The sequence below is a fragment of the Hypanus sabinus genome, chromosome 29 (assembly GCF_030144855.1).
Source record: "Hypanus sabinus isolate sHypSab1 chromosome 29, sHypSab1.hap1, whole genome shotgun sequence".
NCBI classification, from domain to species: domain Eukaryota; kingdom Metazoa; phylum Chordata; class Chondrichthyes; order Myliobatiformes; family Dasyatidae; genus Hypanus; species Hypanus sabinus.
Genome location: NC_082734.1, coordinates 39,306,378 through 39,318,596, shown reverse-complemented (window position 1 = coordinate 39,318,596; position 12,219 = coordinate 39,306,378). Strand labels below are relative to the sequence as shown.

Sequence of the window (12,219 nt, the reverse complement as noted above, 5' to 3'; positions counted from 1 at the left end):
GGACGTGCAGCCAGTGGAGGTGGGAGGTGTGTGAACGGTGAGTGTGTGGGACATGTTCCCAGTGGAGGTGGGAGGGGTGTGAACGGTGAGTGTGTGGGACATGTTCCCAGTGGAGGTGGGAGGGGTGTGAACGGTGAGTGTGTGGGACGTGTTCCCAGTGGAGGTGGGAGGGGTGTGAACGGTGAGTGTGTGGGACGTGTTCCCAGCAGAGGTGGGAGGGGTGTGAACGGTGAGTGTGTGGGACATGTTCCCAGTGGAGGTGGGAGGGGTGTGAACGGTGAGTGTGTGGGACATGTTCCCAGCAGAGGTGGGAGGGGTGTGAACGGTGAGTGTGTGGGACGTGTTCCCAGTGGAGGTGGGAGGGGTGTGAACGGTGAGTGTGTGGGACATGTTCCCAGTGGAGGTGGGAGGGGTGTGAACGGTGAGTGTGTGGGACATGTTCCCAGTGGAGGTGGGAGGGGTGTGAACGGTGAGTGTGTGGGACGTGCAGCCAGTGGAGGTGGGAGGGGTGTGAACGGTGAGTGTGTGGGACGTGCAGCCAGTGGAGGTGGGAGGGGTGTGAACGGTGAGTGTGTGGGACATTTTCCCAGTGGAGGTGGGAGGGGTGTGAACGGTGAGTGTGTGGGACATGTTCCCAGTGGAGGTGGGAGGGGTGTCAACGGTGAGTGTGTGGGACATGTTCCCAGTGGAGGTGGGAGGGGTGTGAACGGTGAGTGTGTGGGACGTGCAGCCAGTGGAGGTGGGAGGGGTGTGAACGGTGAGTGTGTGGGACATGTTCCCAGTGGAGGTGGGAGGGGTGTGAACGGTGAGTGTGTGGGACATGTTCCCAGTGGAGGTGGGAGGGGTGTGAACGGTGAGTGTGTGGGACATGTTCCCAGTGGAGGTGGGAGGGGTGTGAACGGTGAGTGTGTGGGACGTGCAGCCAGTGGAGGTGGGAGGGGTGTGAACGGTGAGTGTGTGGGACGTGCAGCCAGTGGAGGCGGGAGGGGTGAGAACGGTGAGTGTGTGGGACATGTTCCCAGTGGAGGTGGGAGGGGTGTGAACGGTGAGTGTGTGGGACGTGCAGCCAGTGGAGGTGGGAGGGGTGTGAACAGTGAGTGTGTGGGACATGTTCCCAGTGGAGGTGGGAGGGGTGAGAACGGTGAGTGTGTGGGACATGTTCCCAGTGGAGGTGGGAGGGGGTGTGAACGGTGAGTGTGTGGGACGTGCAGCCAGTGGAGGTGGGAGGGGTGTGAACGGTGAGTGTGTGGGACGTGTTCCCAGTGGAGGTGGGAGGGGGTGTGAACGGTGAGTGTGTGGGACGTGTTCCCAGTGGAGGTGGGAGGGGTGTGAACGGTGAGTGTGTGGGACATGTTCCCAGTGGAGGTGGGAGGGGTGTGAACGGTGAGTGTGTGGGACATGTTCCCAGTGGAGGTGGGAGGGGTGTGAACGGTGAGTGTGTGGGACGTGCAGCCAGTGGAGGTGGGAGGGGTGAGAACGGTGAGTGTGTGGGACGTGCAGCCAGTGGAGGTGGGAGGGGTGTGAACGGTGAGTGTGTGGGACATGTTCCCAGTGGAGGTGGGAGGGGTGTGAACGGTGAGTGTGTGGGACGTGCAGCCAGTGGAGGTGGGAGGGGTGTGAACGGTGAGTGTGTGGGACATGTTCCCAGTGGAGGTGGGAGGGGTGTGAACGGTGAGTGTGTGGGACATGTTCCCAGTGGAGGTGGGAGGGGTGAGAACGGTGAGTGTGTGGGACATGTTCCCAGTGGAGGTGGGAGGGGTGTGAACGGTGAGTGTGTGGGACGTGCAGCCAGTTGAGGTGGGAGGGGTGTGAACGGTGAGTGTGTGGGACGTGTTCCCAGTGGAGGTGGGAGGTGTGTGAACGGTGAGTGTGTGGGACGTGTTCCCAGTGGAGGTGGGAGGGGTGTGAACGGTGAGTGTGTGGGACATGTTCCCAGTGGAGGTGGGAGGGGTGAGAACGGTGAGTGTGTGGGACATGTTCCCAGTGGAGGTGGGAGGGGTGTGAACGGTGAGTGTGTGGGACGTGCAGCCAGTGGAGGTGGGAGGGGTGTGAACGGTGAGTGTGTGGGACATGTTCCCAGCGGAGGTGGGAGGGGTGTGAACGGTGAGTGTGTGGGACATGTTCCCAGCAGAGGTGGGAGGGGTGAGAACGGTGAGTGTGTGGGACGTGCAGCCAGTGGAGGTGGGAGGGGTGAGAACGGTGAGTGTGTGGGACGTACAGCCAGTGGAGGTGGGAGGGGTGTGAACGGTGAGTGTGTGGGACGTGCAGCCAGTGGAGGTGGGAGGGGTGTGAACGGTGAGTGTGTGGGACATGTTCCCAGTGGAGGTGGGAGGGGTGTGAACGGTGAGTGTGTGGGACATGTTCCCAGTGGAGGTGGGAGGGTTGTGAACGGTGAGTGTGTGGGACGTACAGCCAGTGGAGGTGGGAGGGGTGTGAACGGTGAGTGTGTGGGACGTGCAGCCAGTGGAGGTGGGAGGGGTGTGAACGGTGAGTGTGTGGGACGTGCAGCCAGTGGAGGTGGGAGGGGTGTGATCGGTGAGTGTGTGGGACATGTTCCCAGTGGTGGTGGGAGGGGTGTGAACGGTGAGTGTGTGGGACGTGCAGCCAGTGGAGGTGGGAGGGGTGTGAACGGTGAGTGTGTGGGACATGTTCCCAGTGGAGGTGGGAGGGGTGTGAACGGTGAGTGTGTGGGACATGTTCCCAGTGGAGGTGGGAGGGGTGTGAACGGTGAGTGTGTGGGACATGTTCCCAGTGGTGGTGGGAGGGGTGTGAACGGTGAGTGTGTGGGACATGTTCCCAGTGGAGGTGGGAGGGGTGTGAACGGTGAGTGTGTGGGACATGTTCCCAGTGGAGGTGGGAGGGGTGTGAACGGTGAGTGTGTGGGACGTGTTCCCAGTGGAGGTGGGAGGGGTGTGAACGGTGAGTGTGTGGGACATGCAGCCAGTGGAGGTGGGAGGGGTGTGAACGGTGCGTGTGTGGGACATGTTCCCAGTGGAAATGGGAGGGGTGTGAACGGTGAGTGTGTGGGACATGTTCCCAGTGGAGGTGGGAGGGGTGTGAACGGTGAGTGTGTGGGACGTGCAGCCAGTGGAGGTGGGAGGGGTGTGAACGGTGAGTGTGTGGGACGTGTTCCCAGTGGAGGTGGGAGGGGTGTGAACGGTGAGTGTGTGGGACATGTTCCCAGTGGAGGTGGGAGGGGTGTGAACGGTGAGTGTGTGGGACATGTTCCCAGTGGCGGTGGGAGGGGTGTGAACGGTGAGTGTGTGGGACGTGCAGCCAGTGGAGGTGGGAGGGGTGTGAACGGTGAGTGTGTGGGACATGCAGCCAGTGGAGGTGGGAGGGGTGTGAACGGTGAGTGTGTGGGACATGTTCCCAGTGGAAATGGGAGGGGTGTGAACGGTGAGTGTGTGGGACATGTTCCCAGTGGAGGTGGGAGGGGTGTGAACGGTGAGTGTGTGGGACGTGCAGCCAGTGGAGGTGGGAGGGGTGTGAACGGTGAGTGTGTGGGACGTGTTCCCAGTGGAGGTGGGAGGGGTGTGAACGGTGAGTGTGTGGGACATGTTCCCAGTGGAGGTGGGAGGGGTGTGAACGGTGAGTGTGTGGGACATGTTCCCAGTGGAGGTGGGAGGGGTGTGAACGGTGAGTGTGTGGGACGTGCAGCCAGTGGAGGTGGGAGGGGTGTGAACGGTGAGTGTGTGGGACGTACAGCCAGTGGAGGTTGGAGGGGTGAGAACGGTGAGTGTGTGGGACATGTTCCCAGTGGAGGTGGGAGGGGTGTGAACGGTGAGTGTGTGGGACGTGTTCCCAGTGGAGGTGGGAGGGGTGAGAACGGTGAGTGTGTGGGACATGTTCCCAGTGGAGGTGGGAGGGGTGTGAACGGTGAGTGTGTGGGACGTGTTCCCAGCAGAGGTGGGAGGGGTGTGAACGGTGAGTGTGTGGGACGTGTTACCAGCAGAGGTGGGAGGGGTGTGAACGGTGAGTGTGTGGGACATGTTCCCAGCAGAGGTGGGAGGGGTGTGAACGGTGAGTGTGTGGGACATGTTCCAAGTGGAGGTGGGAGGGGTGTGAACGGTGAGTGTGTGGAACATGTTCCCAGTGGAGGTGGGAGGGGTGTGAACGGTGAGTGTGTGGGACGTGTTACCAGCAGAGGTGGGAGGGGTGTGAACGGTGAGTGTGTGGGACATGTTCCCAGTGGAGGTGGGAGGGGTGTGAACGGTGAGTGTGTTGGACATGTTCCCAGTGGAGGTGGGAGGGGTGTGAACGGTGAGTGTGTGGGACATGTTCCCAGTGGAGGTGGGAGGGGTGTGTACGGTGAGTGTGTTGGACATGTTCCCAGTGGAGGTGGGAGGGGTGAGAACGGTGAGTGTGTGGGACATGCAGCCAGTGGAGGTGGGAGGGGTGTGAACGGTGAGTGTTTGGGACATGTTCCCAGTGGAGTTGGGAGGGGTGTGAACGGTGAGTGTGTGGGACATGTTCCCAGTGGAGGTGGGAGGGGTGTGAACGGTGAGTGTGTGGGACATGTTCCCAGTGGAGGTGGGAGGGGTGTGAACGGTGAGTGTGTGGGACGTGCAGCCAGTGGAGGTGGGAGGGGTGAGAACGGTGAGTGTGTGGGACGTGCAGCCAGTGGAGGTGGGAGGGGTGTGAACGGTGAGTGTGTGGGACATGTTCCCAGTGGAGGTGGGAGGGGTGTGAACGGTGAGTGTGTGGGACGTGCAGCCAGTGGAGGTGGGAGGGGTGTGAACGGTGAGTGTGTGGGACATGTTCCCAGTGGAGGTGGGAGGGGTGTGAACGGTGAGTGTGTGGGACATGTTCCCAGTGGAGGTGGGAGGGGTGAGAACGGTGAGTGTGTGGGACATGTTCCCAGTGGAGGTGGGAGGGGTGTGAACGGTGAGTGTGTGGGACGTGCAGCCAGTTGAGGTGGGAGGGGTGTGAACGGTGAGTGTGTGGGACGTGTTCCCAGTGGAGGTGGGAGGTGTGTGAACGGTGAGTGTGTGGGACGTGTTCCCAGTGGAGGTGGGAGGGGTGTGAACGGTGAGTGTGTGGGACATGTTCCCAGTGGAGGTGGGAGGGGTGAGAACGGTGAGTGTGTGGGACATGTTCCCAGTGGAGGTGGGAGGGGTGTGAACGGTGAGTGTGTGGGACGTGCAGCCAGTGGAGGTGGGAGGGGTGTGAACGGTGAGTGTGTGGGACATGTTCCCAGTGGAGGTGGGAGGGGTGTGAACGGTGAGTGTGTGGGACATGTTCCCAGCAGAGGTGGGAGGGGTGAGAACGGTGAGTGTGTGGGACGTGCAGCCAGTGTAGGTGGGAGGGGTGAGAACGGTGAGTGTGTGGGACGTACAGCCAGTGGAGGTGGGAGGGGTGTGAACGGTGAGTGTGTGGGACGTGCAGCCAGTGGAGGTGGGAGGGGTGTGAACGGTGAGTGTGTGGGACATGTTCCCAGTGGAGGTGGGAGGGGTGTGAACGGTGAGTGTGTGGGACATGTTCCCAGTGGAGGTGGGAGGGTTGTGAACGGTGAGTGTGTGGGACGTACAGCCAGTGGAGGTGGGAGGGGTGAGAACGGTGAGTGTGTGGGACGTGCAGCCAGTGGAGGTGGGAGGGGTGTGAACGGTGAGTGTGTGGGACGTGCAGCCAGTGGAGGTGGGAGGGGTGTGATCGGTGAGTGTGTGGGACATGTTCCCAGTGGTGGTGGGAGGGGTGTGAACGGTGAGTGTGTGGGACGTGCAGCCAGTGGAGGTGGGAGGGGTGTGAACGGTGAGTGTGTGGGACATGTTCCCAGTGGAGGTGGGAGGGGTGTGAACGGTGAGTGTGTGGGACATGTTCCCAGTGGATGTGGGAGGGGTGTGAACGGTGAGTGTGTGGGACATGTTCCCAGTGGAGGTGGGAGGGGTGTGAACGGTGAGTGTGTGGGACATGTTCCCAGTGGAGGTGGGAGGGGTGTGAACGGTGAGTGTGTGGGACATGTTCCCAGTGGAGGTGGGAGGGGTGTGAACGGTGAGTGTGTGGGACGTGTTCCCAGTGGAGGTGGGAGGGGTGTGAACGGTGAGTGTGTGGGACATGTTCCCAGTGGAGGTGGGAGGGGTGTGAACGGTGAGTGTGTGGGACATGTTCCCAGTGGAAATGGGAGGGGTGTGAACGGTGAGTGTGTGGGACATGTTCCCAGTGGAGGTGGGAGGGGTGTGAACGGTGAGTGTGTGGGACGTGCAGCCAGTGGAGGTGGGAGGGGTGTGAACGGTGAGTGTGTGGGACGTGTTCCCAGTGGAGGTGGGAGGGGTGTGAACGGTGAGTGTGTGGGACATGTTCCCAGTGGAGGTGGGAGGGGTGTGAACGGTGAGTGTGTGGGACATGTTCCCAGTGGCGGTGGGAGGGGTGTGAACGGTGAGTGTGTGGGACGTGCAGCCAGTGGAGGTGGGAGGGGTGTGAACGGTGAGTGTGTGGGACATGCAGCCAGTGGAGGTGGGAGGGGTGTGAACGGTGAGTGTGTGGGACATGTTCCCAGTGGAAATGGGAGGGGTGTGAACGGTGAGTGTGTGGGACATGTTCCCAGTGGAGGTGGGAGGGGTGTGAACGGTGAGTGTGTGGGACGTGCAGCCAGTGGAGGTGGGAGGGGTGTGAACGGTGAGTGTGTGGGACGTGTTCCCAGTGGAGGTGGGAGGGGTGTGAACGGTGAGTGTGTGGGACATGTTCCCAGTGGAGGTGGGAGGGGTGTGAACGGTGAGTGTGTGGGACATGTTCCCAGTGGAGGTGGGAGGGGTGTGAACGGTGAGTGTGTGGGACGTGCAGCCAGTGGAGGTGGGAGGGGTGTGAACGGTGAGTGTGTGGGACGTACAGCCAGTGGAGGTTGGAGGGGTGAGAACGGTGAGTGTGTGGGACATGTTCCCAGTGGAGGTGGGAGGGGTGTGAACGGTGAGTGTGTGGGACGTGTTCCCAGTGGAGGTGGGAGGGGTGAGAACGGTGAGTGTGTGGGACATGTTCCCAGTGGAGGTGGGAGGGGTGTGAACGGTGAGTGTGTGGGACGTGTTCCCAGCAGAGGTGGGAGGGGTGTGAACGGTGAGTGTGTGGGACGTGTTACCAGCAGAGGTGGGAGGGGTGTGAACGGTGAGTGTGTGGGACATGTTCCCAGCAGAGGTGGGAGGGGTGTGAACGGTGAGTGTGTGGGACATGTTCCCAGTGGAGGTGGGAGGGGTGTGAACGGTGAGTGTGTGGGACATGTTCCCAGTGGAGGTGGGAGGGGTGTGAACGGTGAGTGTGTGGGACGTACAGCCAGTGGAGGTGGGAGGGGTGTGAATGGTGAGTGTGTGGGACATGTTCCCAGTGGAGGTGGGAGGGGTGTGAACGGTGAGTGTGTGGGACATGTTCCCAGCAGAGGTGGGAGGGGTGTGAACGGTGAGTGTGTGGGACGTACAGCCAGTGGAGGTGGGAGGGGTGTGAACGGTGAGTGTGTGGGACATGTTCCCAGTGGAGGTGGGAGGGGTGTGAACGGTGAGTGTGTGGGACATGTTCCCAGTGGAGGTGGGAGGGGTGTGAACGGTGAGTGTGTGGGACATGTTCCCAGTGGAGGTGGGAGGGGTGTGAACGGTGAGTGTGTGGGACATGTTCCCAGTGGAGGTGGGAGGGGTGTGAACGGTGAGTGTGTGGGACGTGCAGCCAGTGGAGGTGGGAGGGGTGTGAACGGTGAGTGTGTGGGACATGTTCCCAGTGGAGGTGGGAGGGGTGTGAACGGTGAGTGTGTGGGACATGTTCCCAGTGGAGGTAGTACAGGCAGACAATTAAGAGATTCTTAGATGCAACATTGAATAATGGAGGACCATGTTGGTGGAAGCATTATGTTGATAGCCGTAGGTTAAAGGATTGGCACAACATAGCGGCTATTCTATTTGTATGCTTGGTTTAAGCAAAAGTGTCTTCAGGCTGGAAAGCATGGCAAGATTTATGAGAGTGTTGCTGGGACTCGAGAGACTGAGAGGATGGTCAGGCTGGGACCGTATTTATTGGTGCTTAGGGTACTGAGGGGTGAACTTATAGAGTTGTATATAATTGTAAGAGGGTGAATTCACTTATGAGAGGGACAGATTTAATAGGAATGTGAGGGGCAACTTTTTCACCCAGGAGATGGCATACATATGGAATGAGCTGCCAGATAAAATGGTTGTGGCAGGTACAATAACAATATTAGTAAGACTCTTTGCCAAGTATGCAGACAGGAAAAGTTTAGAGGGATTTGGGCCAAACGTAGGCAAAAGGACATCTTGGTTTGATGGACATCTTGGTCAGAATGGATGAGTGGGGCTGAAGGGTGTGTTTCTGTGCTGTGTTAGTCTGTGCCACTGCCAGGCACGCTACTCTGCTGCCCCAGCCCGTGTAATAAGTACAAACATTCAGAAATGGGGGTACTCACCTGCTTAGATACTCTCCCCCTTGGTAACGTGACTCTGCAGAGGGAGCAACTGCTCGAGCTCGTAATGAAATACAAAATTCGAAATTGTTTATCATTCTTCGATACACGTGTCAAAGACAATGAAATGATTGTTTCTCCAGATCCAATGCAGCATTCTCAAATCAATTAGCATAAAGAGGACAATAAACTAACAAAAAAAATTGTAAAACAATTTAAGTATCTTCATACCTGACAGGTATGAAATATGGAATCAGCAATCCCCAGGAATGGAGAAGTGGATACAACCCTCTCCACCACTGAGCACATTCACATGGAGCGCTGTCACGGGAAAGCAGCATCCATCATCAAGAACTCCCACCATCTCTCTTCTCAGAGGGTCTCTACTTGCTACTACCATTGGGCAGGAGATTCAGAAACCTTAGTTCTCACACCACCAGGTTCAGGAACCAAGAGGCTCCTGAACCACTGTGGATAACTTCACTCACCTCAACTCTGTCAAACAACCAATGTGCAAAATAAGGCAAATAATGCAAATAAAAAATAATACTGAGAATATCAGTTGTAAAGTTGTTGAAAGTGAGTGTGTAGGTTGTGGAATCAGTTCTTTATGTATAGTTCTTCATAATTGTAATTATATTTCTTCATTTTCCTACAAGACGTCTTCAAGAAAATGAATCTCAAGGTGGTATATGGTGACATACATATACTTTGAGAAACATTTTTACTCTGACTGACTTACTTTGGCAATCTACCCCATCTCAGACTCGAAAGATGTCACATTCACCACTTGCAGCCAGCACCATTGGACGTAAAAATATCCACCGAAGGTCTCGTTGGGGCCAGCGTTGGTGGATAACTGTAAACAGACAACATTCCAGGCTGCGTTCATGTTTAATGGGCAGAAAATGAAGTGCATGTGTCTAGCACACTGGAGAACTCAACAACGTCTATAACAAAAGCAAACTCCAACAAACGGCTGCATGACCTCAGGAAATATCGGCTGGCCAAATGACACCGTCTGTGATGCGGCTTTACCTATCCGTCAATTAATCATTTGTGCTGCTAACCCAGCCCCCATAGGAGACCTGGACACCTGCTGGCTCCCACACCTTCCACACGCAGAAGGCCCCATCGCTTCACCATGTGGTCAATCGGCCGTGTGTGCACTTGTCACATCCTTGCGATCAATCCAGTTCAGTTCAGTGGGTCCCTGTGATTCCATGAGACAATCAGCAAACAGCACAAGCGTAGTTATGCACAGTTGTCTTCTTGGACACCACATATTTCATCGGCAACACAGCATTCCCACAATGCTCGGCAACATAACATACCCACAATGCTCGGCGATGCAGCATATCCACAATGCTCGGCGATGCAGCATTCCCACAATGCTCGGCGACGCAACATTCCCACAATGCTCGGCGATGCAGCATATCCACAATGCTCGGCGACACAGCATTCCCACAATGCTCGGCGACGCAACATTCCCACAATGCTCGGCGATGCAGCATATCCACAATGCTCGGCGACACAGCATTCCCACAATGCTCGGCGACGCAACATTCCCACAATGCTCGGCGACACAGCATACCCACAATGCTCGGCGACGCAGTATATGCACAACACAGGCAACAATGACAACAGCAGAACAACAGAAGGAAAACAACAAGGGCAAAACAAGCCCCTTACCTGCTTCCCACACATGTATATATACACACACACACACTCCTTTGACAACAGGACAGGCTGTCTCTGGGCCTGCAGCTGATTCATGGATGTTGGGACTTGAACTTCCCCAGTGGACTCAGTAAGACTTGCAGACCCAGGTTTTGGCCATAGGCCTTGACTTCTGACCTTCCGATCCAGCGTCAGGTTCCAATCTTTGCAATTGACCCCAAGCCTACTGTTGATGCCAAATAAGGATCCTGAACTCCAGGTCTTAAATTCAAGACTCACGCTGGCAGGACCCACTCACAAGGCCTTGAACTCCAGTCTCACCAATTTTGCGCACCAAGGCAGTTACTGGCCCTTGTGTCTCCTGTCTGCACAGATCTTCAATCCTAGACATGCCAACAACTCATTGAGGGGGCATCCACCAACCCTACATCACTCTTGCTGGTATGCCAGCCTGATATCAAACCACAGATGTCCACATCATTGGCTTTCAAAGCAGAACACAGAGCAAAGGCCCTCTAATTCCCCACATCCCTGTCCTTAAACCATAACTTGGTCGCTAACTCCCCTCTCCACCCCTAACACCATCCCTGCATACATAAAAAACAGCGGTCTGAAGAACAATATTGATGGAGGCCGTACCTCAGCACCATTTTGACCAAAATCACAGTGATGCAAAGTATGCAAATGGAGTGATAATGGAATAATCCATTAATATAATCCACAAAAGTGAGCCTCGTAAATCCTTGACGAGAACTGATTCATTCTTGTCACCTGTACCGAGATACATTCTCCCCATGACTATGTGGGTTTCCTCCGGGTGCTCCGGTTTCCTCCCACAATCCAAAAACATACTGGTAGAGAGGTTAATCATCATTGCAAATTGTCCTGTGATTAGGCTAGGGTTAAGTTGGGGTTGCCGGGCAGTGTGGTTCGAAGGGCCGGGTGGACCTGCGCTGCATCTAAGTAAATAAATAAAGTGCATCATGGTAGTAAGAATGTCACAGTATGGTTACAGAAAAAGCGTAAATGGTGTGACGTCACTCCCATTCTGTCTTACGACGGTAGATCTGTAAGATGATGACAGGTATACATCAAGTGGACGGCCAGAGACTTTTTCCCAGGGTGGAAATGGTTAATACAAGGGGGCACCATTTTAAGGTGATTGGAGATAAGCACAGGGGGGTATTCTTTACACCAAGTGTGGTGGGTGTGTGGAAGGAACACAATGCCAGGGGTGCTGGTAGAGAAAGATACATTTGCAATAGGCACATGGATGATCAGAAATGGAGGACTTTGTAGGTGGGAGGTGCTGTATCGATCGGTCAGAGGGTGATGGACCGAAGATCCTGTAGTGAGCTGTGATGTTCCATGTCCTACTGATGGTCAAGGTTCCTGAAATCACTCAGTTCACAGTGGGCAAAGTCATCTTCCAGTATAAACATGAAACATAGCTTTGAATTTTGTACACTCAATGTGGATGACTAATTTGAATTTTACATTCACCCTGAGATGATATCACATATCTCAGTCTGTAAACAGAGTGAGGTGTCTCTCAGACACAGAAAAGTTTCTCCTTAATATGGGTTGCAATGCGATCTGTTGGCAGTGTTTGAGAGACTGCATTAGTTAATGTCTCTCAGTGGGACAAATACTGATCTGTTAAATCCCTTTTACTGAAACCTCCCATTGGCAAATAAAGCTCGGCAGAAATTTGCAAAACGTTGGTGGTAGAAGTAAATTAGCAGGAACCTCCTTCAGCACGCGGAAAGGGAAATTATGATCACAAATATAAAACAGTGGGATCTTACCTTTGATAGAGTAAAACTGTACTCAGCATATATGTAACGCAGATTGTTCACATAACATGACCGGAAGGAAACTAAGATAATTAGAAACAGACTCACAACTGTATGAGGTGGAGAGAACATTGGCAGTTTAAATACAGGAACAATGTATTTTAATCTAATTAACTCTTAAAGCTCAGACGTGTTCAATGCTAATGAGTGGCCAAATTATGACACGCCAATATTCTGGATGGATCTTGCTGTGTTATTAATATTTCAGTAATATTTGAGGAATATTGTTAATAAGTTGTTTGAGTAAACACTGTTTGTTTAAACAATTCATTACGGGCTCTGTGAATCGCA

At 55.2% G+C, this 12,219-nt stretch overlaps 1 protein-coding gene across 1 annotated transcript in view; it reads right to left on the bottom strand.

Annotated features, from left to right (window-relative positions):
* Positions 1-11,901, bottom strand: part of LOC132383249 (complement C1q tumor necrosis factor-related protein 1-like) — a 62,450-nt gene extending 50,549 nt beyond the window's left edge. The window contains exon 1 of the mRNA XM_059954187.1: positions 11,881-11,901. The gene's annotated coding sequence lies outside the window, so the exon portion shown is untranslated. The remainder of the gene's footprint in view (positions 1-11,880) is intronic.
* Positions 11,902-12,219: the final 318 nt, after the last annotated feature.